The sequence below is a fragment of the Cannabis sativa genome, chromosome 6, assembly GCF_029168945.1.
Source record: "Cannabis sativa cultivar Pink pepper isolate KNU-18-1 chromosome 6, ASM2916894v1, whole genome shotgun sequence".
In the NCBI taxonomy this organism is placed as follows: domain Eukaryota; kingdom Viridiplantae; phylum Streptophyta; class Magnoliopsida; order Rosales; family Cannabaceae; genus Cannabis; species Cannabis sativa.
In genome coordinates, this window is record NC_083606.1 from 13249688 (window position 1) to 13260441 (window position 10754).

Here is a 10754-nt window from a genome sequence, read left to right on the forward strand (position 1 = left end):
TCTCTCTTTCAACTACATAAATGTCAAATCTAATTATTTAATAACTATAATTAATTATTAAATAATATATTGTCATTTATTTTATTTATTAATAAAAAACTAATCAAAGTTTCTCAATTAATAAATATACCCTTTAAACTCTCTATTTTCTGTTTTACCGTTGCTTAGTGAAAATTCATAAAGCAGACATAGTCTAACTTTTAGAATTTTAATTGATTAATTAAAATCAATTAACTGAGTCTTACAAGCAGTATGGTCTCAACTAGTATGGGGACCATGGGTCTATATAACCGAGCTTCCAATAAGTCGAACCGAATTTACCAAGTAAATTCTCTAACTTATTAATTCCCCATTGAATCCACACTTAGAACTTGGAATTGCACTCTCAGTCATATAGAACGCTCTATATGTTCCATGATATAGACACGTCATTAGTTATCCATTGTTATAACCCTAATGTGATCAATGATCCTCTATATAGATGATTTACACTGTAAAGGGATTAAATTACCGTAACACCCTACAATGTATTTTATCCTTAAAACACTTAACCCTGTATAAATGATATTTCAGCTAAGTGAAATGAGATCTCCACCATTTATTTTCGTTTGGTTAAGCTCGAAGGAAATCATCCTTTACTTTCTATTCGCCAGATAGAAGCTATAGATTCCATATTTATGTTAGCGCTCCCACTCAATTGCACTATCGTGTTCCCAAAATGTACGTATCACCCTGACCCAAAAGTAGGCTTAACTAACAAATCAAAGAACACGGATAACACTCTTGAGATTGAACCTAACCATATCAGGATTAAGATCATTTGATCTAGGATCAATGTTAGGCTATTTTTAGCCTATGTTTTGGATCTAATTTATGTGCGTTTTTCGCTGTGTTGGGACGGAATTACGCTTGTTATCTATGTTTTCAGGTTCTTTGGAATAAAAGAGGTCTCGGGTGCAGAAATGCAATAAAAGACGTGCTGAGCTGAAGAAAACACAATTTTTGAGGAATTGTGTATATATGGCCGCGGCTAGACACAACTTGGCCGCGGTTAGATCTCGAAAATTTAGAAGGCTACAGTCGCCGCGGCGAGGGGGAGTCTCGCCGCGGCCATTTAAGAGATATAGAGAGCACCCAATTTTGCAATTATCTCGCCGCGGCGAGAGGGAGCTTGGCCGCGGCGAGATCCCGTACGGACCAGGGGCATTTTCGTCCATCGAACCCTAAAAATTAGTTATAAATAGAAAACTGCGATTGGAAGTCAAAGGAAGCGATTTGGAACCCTAGAATACAGCAGAGAGCGGCAGGAAGAGCACAGAGATTCAAGTGACGATCCAGAATTCATCCACCAACAGTTTCTTTCTTTATTCCTCTTTAATTTATTTATGTTGAATATTGCTTTAGGAATGATTATGGATTTGTTTCTGAACTAAATTTCCCATTTAGGGAGGATGATGATTGTTGTTTAATGTTTTGCCTAGTTAATGTTTAATTACCATTCCTCAATTCTTGTGTGTGAAATTATCTTAATTTGTTCTTAATTTCATGTTTAAGATTGATCACCTTGTGCATGCTCTATGATCTCAATTCGAAATCTGAAAAGTGAGAATTGAGAATGCTAAAATAAAGATAATCGATGTTCTATGTGAAACGAAAGTATTCACATGACTTATGTGACGAGTAGATTATTACTTAATGCTGATTTCATGTTAGTTTAATTAAGGAATTAATTAAATAACATGTGATTTAGAATCTAGAAGATCTGAAAGGAGCTAGATTACTTCATAATCTGTCATTCACTTCAAGAATAGGATAGTAATTAAGCATTAACGATTTGGGTAAACAACAACAGGATTCTCCTCCCTATTATCTCATCTTGCTCAACTTTCAATTGTGTTATCAAGTTTTCTGAATTACTTTCATACTTTACTGTTTTTAAATCATAATTGCTTTCGATTTGCCGAATAGAATTATAAGTATAGTTTAGTGTTATTTAATCCAATTCCCTGTGGGATCGACCTCACCTGTGTGGGATTTACTACTTGATTGCGTATACTTGCGTAGTGTTCATAAATTATAGCAACAAGTTTTTGGCGCCGTTGCCGGGGAATTGTTTAAAGATTAATATTACATAAGATTATACTAACTTCTACTTTGGTATATTTTCTCTTGCTGATTTTTTCTAACCTTTTTCTTGCAATATTTTCTTGATCTATTTCAGGAATCCTAAGTGTATGCGCCGTCAAGGACAAGCAGTCATATTACCAGTTGATCCTGAAATCGAGAAAACTTGCAGGAGGAATCGAAAGAACAAGAGGCAAGAAAGAGTTTCAGCAACTGCTGAAACATCAGAAATCATGGCTGCCAATGTGAACAATAATGCTGGAAACAATGGGGGTAATAACGGTAACAATGGAGGTGCCGTGGAAGATCAAGCTAATGGTCGTAGCTTGAGAGATTACATTTTCCCTACTCTGACGGGAGTGCAGTCATGTATCAGGCCACCGGCAGTGGATGCAAACAACTTCGAGATTAAACCCGCCATCCTTCAAATGGTGCAGTCTTCAGTTCAGTTTGGTGGCCTCCCTTCTGAAGATCCTAATCTGCATCTCTCTAACTTCATGGAACTTTGTGAAACTTTTAAAGTTAATGGAGTTAGCGATGATGCCATTCGACTGAGATTGTTTCCATTCTCGCTCAGAGAACGAGCCAAGAGTTGGTTGAACTCCTTGCCACCCAATTCTATTGCCACCTGGAATGATCTGGCAACAAAATTCTTGTTAAAGTTCTTTCCTCCAGCCAAGTCTGCAAAGCTGAGAGGAGAAATCAATAATTTCTGCCAACAAGATAATGAATCTCTCCATGAGGCTTGGGAGAGGTTTAAAGATCTGATCAGGAGGTGTCCTCATCATGGTATAGAGAAGTGGATGCTGGTTCACAACTTCTACAACGAGCTGGTTGGTAATACTAGAACTCTAATAGATGCAGCAGCGGGCGGAGCTTTTATGAGAAAGAGTGCTAATGAGGCGTATGATCTATTGGAGGAGATGGCTCTAAACAATCAGCAGTGGCCAACTGAAAGAAGTCAATCTAAGAAGGTAGCTGGTGTGTTAGAAGTTGATGCCATCACAAAGTTAACAACTCAGGTTGAAGCATTGACAAAAATAATTGCAGGGCAAGCTAAACAAGCCCAAATTGTTTGTGAGTTATGTGGAGGAAGTCATCACTTTTCGGAGGGTCAAGCAGATGTGGATGATTTGCCAATGGATGAAGCTAAAGCCATTGGGAATTTTTCACAGAACAACAACAACAACAACAATTATGGGTTCAACCAGGGTAACAACCGAAGAAACAGTGGGTTCTATCAGCAACGAAATCAGAACCAGCAGTTTAATTAGCAACAAGCCTCTGGTGGAAATTCTAGTTTGCAAACAGATTTACTGCTTCAATTTATGACTGAAACTAGATCTTCAATTAAAGACCTGCAGACTCAGATGGGCCAGTTAGCAACTCAGGTAGCAACCCGCCCTCAAGGAAATTTGCCTAGCACAACTGAAGTCAATCCCAAAGAAAACTGCAAAGCAATTACCCTGAGGAGCGGTAAGAAGTATGATGGGCCTGAGTTACCACAACCAGTTGAGGTAGATGAAGAAATAAATGCTCAACCAGTGCAAACACCAGCACCAACAGTAGAGAAGGCTACTGAAAGCGCAGCACTACCACAACAGTCTCCACCTATTAGCATTGATCATCATGTGAAAATACCCTATCCTCAGAGGCTCAGAAAGTCAAGCTTAGACAAGCAGTTCACCAAGTTTCTAGAAGTCTTCAAAAGACTTCACATCAACATTCCTTTTGCTGAAGCTCTAGAGCAGATGCCAAGTTATGTGAAGTTTATGAAGGAAATTTTGTCAAAAAAGAGGAAGATGGAAGATTATGAGACAGTGGCTCTAACTGAAGAGTGCAGCGCTATTCTACAGAAGAAACTTCCTCCAAAACTTAGAGATCCCGGGAGCTTCACTATTCCTTGTACTATTGGAAAAATTGAAGGAATAAATGCATTATGTGATTTGGGAGCCAGTATAAACTTAATGCCTTTGTCAGTGTTTAAAAGACTGCAGCTGGGTGAAGCAAAGCCAACCACGGTAACTCTTCAATTGGCGGATCGATCACTAACTCATCCTAGAGGAGTCATTGAGGATGTGTTAGTAAAAGTTGACAAGTTCATCTTTCCAGCTGACTTCATTGTTCTGGATATGGAAGAAGACAGCAATGTTCCTATTATCCTGGGGAGACCCTTCTTGGCAACAGGGAAAGCACTAATTGATGTTCAGAAAGGAGAGTTAAAGCTGAGGGTACAAGGAGATGAAGTTGTATTTAATGTTCTCAAAGCAATGACCTACCCTACGGCTAGCGACAACTGTTTTGCAATTGATGTGGTGGACCAGTTGGTGGAGACAAAGACGCATATTGAAGACCCTCTTAATCTGACTTTGGTACAAGGGGAGGTGGTGGAACAAGACGGTAAGGAAGCTTATGAGTATGCTATGTGGCTCGACTCTTATGGACCGCTGAATAGAAAATACTATGAAGAGTTAGGAGTCATACCAATAAAGCCTACCCCATCTACTGAAAAGCCTCATCAACTAGAGTTAAAAGTCCTACCGGAGCATCTCAGGTACGAATATTTGGGAGAAAATAAGACACTTCCTGTTATTGTGGCATCTTCCCTATCTTCTGTAGAGTCAGACAAGCTATTACGGGTTCTAAGGAAGCATACGAAAGCCATTGGATGGACTTTAGCAGATATTAAAGGGATCAGCCCTTCAACTGTAATGCACAGAATCTTAATGGAGGAAGGAGTGAAGCCTACCATTGATGCACAACGAAGATTAAATCCACCAATGAAGGAGGTTGTCAGAAAAGAAGTCTTAAAGTGGTTAGATGTCGGGGTAGCGTATCCTATTTCAGATAGTAAATGGGTGAGTCCAGTCCAAGTTGTTCCAAAGAAAGGAGGGATGACGGTGGTGAAGAATGAAAAGAATGAACTCATCCCAACCAGAACTGTCACGGGATGGAGAATTTGCATTGACTACCGGAAACTCAACAAGGCCACAAGAAAAGATCACTTTCCACTCCCATTCATTGATCAGATGTTAGACAAGTTGGCAGGTCAAGAGTACTATTGTTTCCTTGATGGGTACTCAGGGTATCACCAAATAGCTATAGCACCGGAGGATCAAGAGAAAACAACATTCACATGTCCATATGGTACTTTTGCTTTTCAACGAATGCCATTTGGGCTGTGTAATGCTCCAGCAACATTTCAGAGGTGTATGATGGCCATATTTTTCAGATTTAATAGAAAAATGCATCGAGGTGTTCATGGATGATTTTTCAATGTTTGGTTCATCGTTTGACCAATGTTTAAGCAACTTGGAATTGGTTTTAACAAGGTGTGAAGACTCTAATTTGGTTTTGAACTGGGAAAAGTGCCATTTCATGGTTACAGAAGGAATAGTGCTGGGACACAAAATCTCGAAAGAAGGTATTGAGGTTGACAGAGCCAAAGTATCTACAATTGAGAACTTGCCTCCTCCAGTTTCAGTTAAGGGAGTTCGAAGCTTTTTGGGTCATGCCGGGTTCTATAGAAGATTTATCAAAGATTTCTCCAAAGTTGCCAAACCGCTATCCAATCTTCTCGCTAGTGGAGTACCTTTTGAATTTGGGAAAGATTGTCTTGAAGCATTCCAGATTCTCAAGGATAAGTTGATTTCAGCACCGATCGTGACTACACCAAACTGGGAATTACCTTTTGAAATCATGTGCGATGCAAGTGATTATGCGATTGGAGCAGTTTTGGGACAACGGGTTGACAAGGTATTCAGAACCATTTACTATGCAAGCAAAACCTTGAATGATGCCCAACTGAATTACGCTACTACAGAAAAAGAGATGCTGGCTATAGTGTTTGCATGTGACAAATTTCGACCCTACTTGATTGGCAATAAGGTGATAGTGTATACTGATCATTCAGCAATCAAATACTTGATGACTAAGAAGGATGCCAAACCACGACTAATTCGATGGGTTCTTCTTTTGCAAGAATTTGATCTAGACATAAAAGATAAGAAGGGTACTGAGAATCTGGTGGCAGATCACTTGTCAAGACTAGAGCTGGAAGAAAGTTAGAATACGAAAGAGGTACAAATAAATGAACAATTTCCCGATGAACAACTCTTTAGTGTGAGGGAAAGCCTAATGGTACCATGGTATGCTGATTATGTTAACTACTTGGCTGCCAATATCACTCCTCCTGAGCTATCTCGCCAACAACTAAAGAAATTCTTTTCTGAGGTGAAACATTACTACTGGGAAGAGCCAATCCTCTACAAGCACTGTGCAGATCAGATAATAAGAAGGTGTGTGCCTGAAGAGGAGATGTACTCTATTCTTAATCACTGTCATGCTCTACCATGTGGGGGACACTTTAGTGGAACTAGAACAGCTGCCAAGGTGTTGCAAAGCGGATTCTTTTGGCCAACACTTTTCAAAGATGCTAGTAGTTTTGTGAAGGCATGTGATCGTTGTCAGCGTACAGGAAACATCTCAAGGAGAAACGAAATGCCTTTGACAGGAATCTTGGAAGTAGAGTTGTTTGATGTATGGGGGATAGACTTTATGGGTCCTTTTCCTTCATCATTTAGCAATCTATACATTTTACTAGCTGTGGATTACGTATCAAAATAGGTAGAAGTTGCAGCAACACCAGCTAATGATGGAAAAACAGTTCTTCGGTTCCTTCAGAAAAATATATTCACACGGTTTGGTACTCCCCGAGCGATCATAAGCGATGAAGGGAGTCACTTCTGCAATAAACAGTTCGAAGCTCTTCTTTCAAAATATGGTGTTCGTCATAGAACTGCTCTCCCCTATCATCCGCAAAGTAATGGCCAAGCTGAGATTTCTAACCGGGAAATAAAGATTATTCTGGAGAAAACGGTGCAGAGATCAAGGAAAGATTGGTCAAGAAAGTTGGATGACGCATTGTGGGCCTATAGAACAGCGTTCAAAACGCCAATCGGGATGTCACCATATCGGTTGGTGTTTGGAAAGGCGTGTCATTTACCGGTGGAGTTAGAACACAAAGCTTATTGGGCAATGAAAACTCTGAACATGGACTTAAAGGCTGCCGGCGTAAAAGACTACTACAGCTGGATGAATTGGAGGAATTTCGAAACGAAGCTTATGAGAACGCTAAGATTTACAAGGAAAGAACTAAGAGGTGGCATGACCGAAATTTAGTCAGAAAGGAGTTTCAACCTGGTCAACAAGTTCTACTCTTCAACTCAAGACTAAAGTTGTTTCCTGGTAAATTAAAGTCAAGGTGGTCAGGGCCATTTACAGTGATCAAGGTGTTTCCCTATGGAGCGGTGGAACTAAAAGGTGAAGGTCCTAATACTTTCAAAGTGAATGGGCAGCGATTAAAGCTCTACTTGGGAGGTCAATTTGATCAAACCAAGTCCGCCATGATTCTGGCGCCACTATGAAGATTTCGATCAACGTCTAGCTATGCGACGATAAAGTTAGCGCTAATTGGGAGGCAACCCAAGTGTTCTTTATGATTTAGTTGAACTCTTTTTAAGTTTTACTGTTATTTTTCTTTTTCAGTTTGACCAGTTTTTTGTGAAAAAAAAAAAAAAAATTCCCAGTGGCCGCGGCGATGGAGTGTATGGTCGCGGCCATTTAAGCCTTACAGAGAGGAGAAAAATTGCACGAATTCTGGCCGCGGCGAGGGGACATACCACCGCGGCCATTTAAGAGTTACAGAGGGGGGGGGGTTATTTTCACGGATTCTCGCCGCGGCGAGGCTATATCTCGCCGCGACGAGATTGGTCAGAGTAAGTTTAAAAACCCCAAATCCCTAACATTTCAAACTCACACCACATTCAAACCCTCACCTCTCCACGCCAAAAACACCTTCTCCACCATATTTTTCTTCATCTAATCCCATTCAAAACCACATTCAACCAAACCTAACCATACACTTTCATCATCAATCATCCTAAACCCTTATTACTCTCATCAAACACTAATTCTCACTCAAAATCAACCCCAAATCCCTAAAACCTCACCCAAAAATTTCAAAACCCTTATTCATCTTTTCTTTCTCAAGAGCTTCAAGCTTTCAACAATGGAGGATGATTAAAAGAGGAATTCTCATTGAGGTATTGATTCTACGACTTCCAATCCAATTTTTATTGAAGAATTTGTGAATTGTTGGATAGTTTTGGATAATTTGTTGGATATTTGGGATTTTTGCTATATACATTGTTGAAAATTGTTTGTGTGAATAGAATTGGGTTTGATTGAGAGGGAATTAATTCCCGGGAAGTGGATTTTTAAGGGGAAGTGCTGTTGAAATTTTGAAAAATCTTGAGAGTTAGAAAAAAATTTGGGTGATATGGGTCCAAAAAGGTCAAGAGTCAATGAGGAAGGGGGAGCTTCATCATCCAACCCACCTAGGGGTCGCTCTAATCTTGATAGAGTTAGGTTTACCAACATGGATGCTCAAGAGCGGTTTTTGAAATTGAAAGATAGGGCATTCATTGAAGATAGAGGGATAGACATTGTGAACCTAAGCCAAACTGCAAACATTCCTCCTGCATTTGCATCTATTAGAGATCAAATCCTACATAGGCAGTGGACTAAGTTTGTGGATGTCACTGAGCGTAGTAACCAAACTCTAGCCTTGGAATTTTTAGCCAACTGGCCTGAAAGAGAGGATGGCAAGGTAAGAGTTAGGGGGGTTAAAGTGCCTGCTTCCACAGCTGATATTCATGCTCTTTACGACCTTCCAACTTTCACTGTAGAGCAGCAACCCTTGAAACAGCAATTTCGGGAAAGAAGTTTGAATTATGTGGATATTGCTGAGACTCTAGGGTATCCTGGCCTGAGGTTCCATGAGCTTGCTGGAGAACCATACCAATTGTACCGATGTGAACTTAACCCAGTGGCCAAGGCTTGGCTTTACTTTGTTAGTGCAAGGTTACTCCCGAACAAACATTTTTCTGATGCTCAAATAGACAGGATTAAATGGGTTTATGGCATTATGAAAGGTTATAATTTGAATGTGGGGGATATTATTCGAGTGACCTTTGACATAATGGTTGAGGGATCTTCTGGTGGAGGACTTGGGCTGGCTGGAATTATCACTGATCTTTGTGAGAAACATGGGGTACCGCAGTACTCATATGATACTAAGGCACCGCCACAGCGCAGTATTAACTTGGCCACTGTTCTTCGCTTCAAACCTCCTCATCCTCATGGTCAACCGCCAGTTCAGAGCGGTCCTCCAGCAAGAGAAGAAGAGGAACATGAGGACATTGAACCACCACGCCTTGCCGGGCCTCTTGACCCCGCCATGCAGTACACTCACAATCAGCTGAATTATCTGATTCAGCAAAATATGCATATGCAGAATTACATGGCCCAGCGGAGTATCTTTGATGAGCAGCAGGTGGCTCAATTGAACACACTTGTCACGAGGATGAATGTCGGTGTGGACGATCCAAATTATTTTCCCATGCCACCCCGCTTCAACCCTTATGACCAGCCACCGCCGCCAAACCCCTTCTAAGGGGCTCAGGTAAGTTTCTCTCACCCTGGTTTATTTTCACACATTGGGGACAATGTGCATTTTAGTTTGGGGGGGGGGGGGGAGACTTAAATTTTTCAGTTTTTTTGTTTTAGTTTAGTTTGCTTTAGTTTTTTTTAGTCCTGTGTGATAGCTAAATTGAAAGATTGATTGAATTGTTGTTATTCACTTGTGCAATGGATTAAAACATAACTGTGTGCTTGACTTGCAACTGTTTGAATTAAGATGGATGTGTGCTAGGAAGTGATTCATGTAGACTTAAAACATTTGTTATTCTCACATATCACTTCTGTTCTATTTGGTTTGTGGAATGATTGACTATACATGAAATAGAATTTGTTTGACATACTCTTTTGAAGCGAAATCCTTGATTTTTTTTTTCTGTTTGGAAAGTGATTTAGGCAAGTTTTCTTTGGAACGATTGAGCCTTTCAAGCCTACCTAAAAATTCTTACCATAGTATACCCAAAGTTGAGCCTTAGCCTGTTTTAAAAATTTTCACCACTTAACTGAGCTGAATTTGTTATCTTTAACTCTTTTCACCCTGAACATACCTTATTATGCCATGAGCCTTTAAGCAAGTTTGGGGGAGGATAAAGTGTTGTAAGTGGAGAGATAAAGTGTAGGGGTGAGAGATTGAAAAAAAGATATTGTGTGTTGTGCCTCCAGAAAAAAAAAAGAAAAAAATATGCGAAAATGTCTTCTTGGAAAAAAAAACTAGGAAAAGTATGAGGTACATGCATAAGAGAAAAAAAATTGCAATCTCTTACTACTGTTTTTGGGATATATGGAAGAAAAGAAAAAAAAAATAAGAGCCGAGGCTTGCTTGGTTAATAGTGCTTATGGTATAGTGTAGCCTAAATGACTTCTCACCTACCCATGTACCTAAGCCATGCGATGCTAACCGAAAAAAACCTATTGATTCCAAATAGAAATTTGTCAACATTAGTGGAGAGAGGTATGTCATTCAAACTTATTGATCATGTGTTAGTGGGATGTTGGAAAGTTTAGAACAGTTGTGATATAGATGGCAATTGCGATGTTTTATGTTTGTATGAATTACTTACTTGTAAATTGCACATTCAAATTAGTTCTTA

At 39.7% G+C, this 10754-nt stretch overlaps 1 non-coding gene across 1 annotated transcript; it reads right to left on the reverse strand.

Moving 5' to 3' along the window:
• Positions 1 to 2810: 2810 nt before the first annotated feature.
• Positions 2811 to 2917, reverse strand: LOC133039533 (small nucleolar RNA R71). The gene has a single exon (XR_009688671.1). It is a non-coding gene; the product is annotated as a small nucleolar RNA R71 (small nucleolar RNA).
• Between the last annotated feature and the right edge of the window lie 7837 nt (positions 2918 to 10754).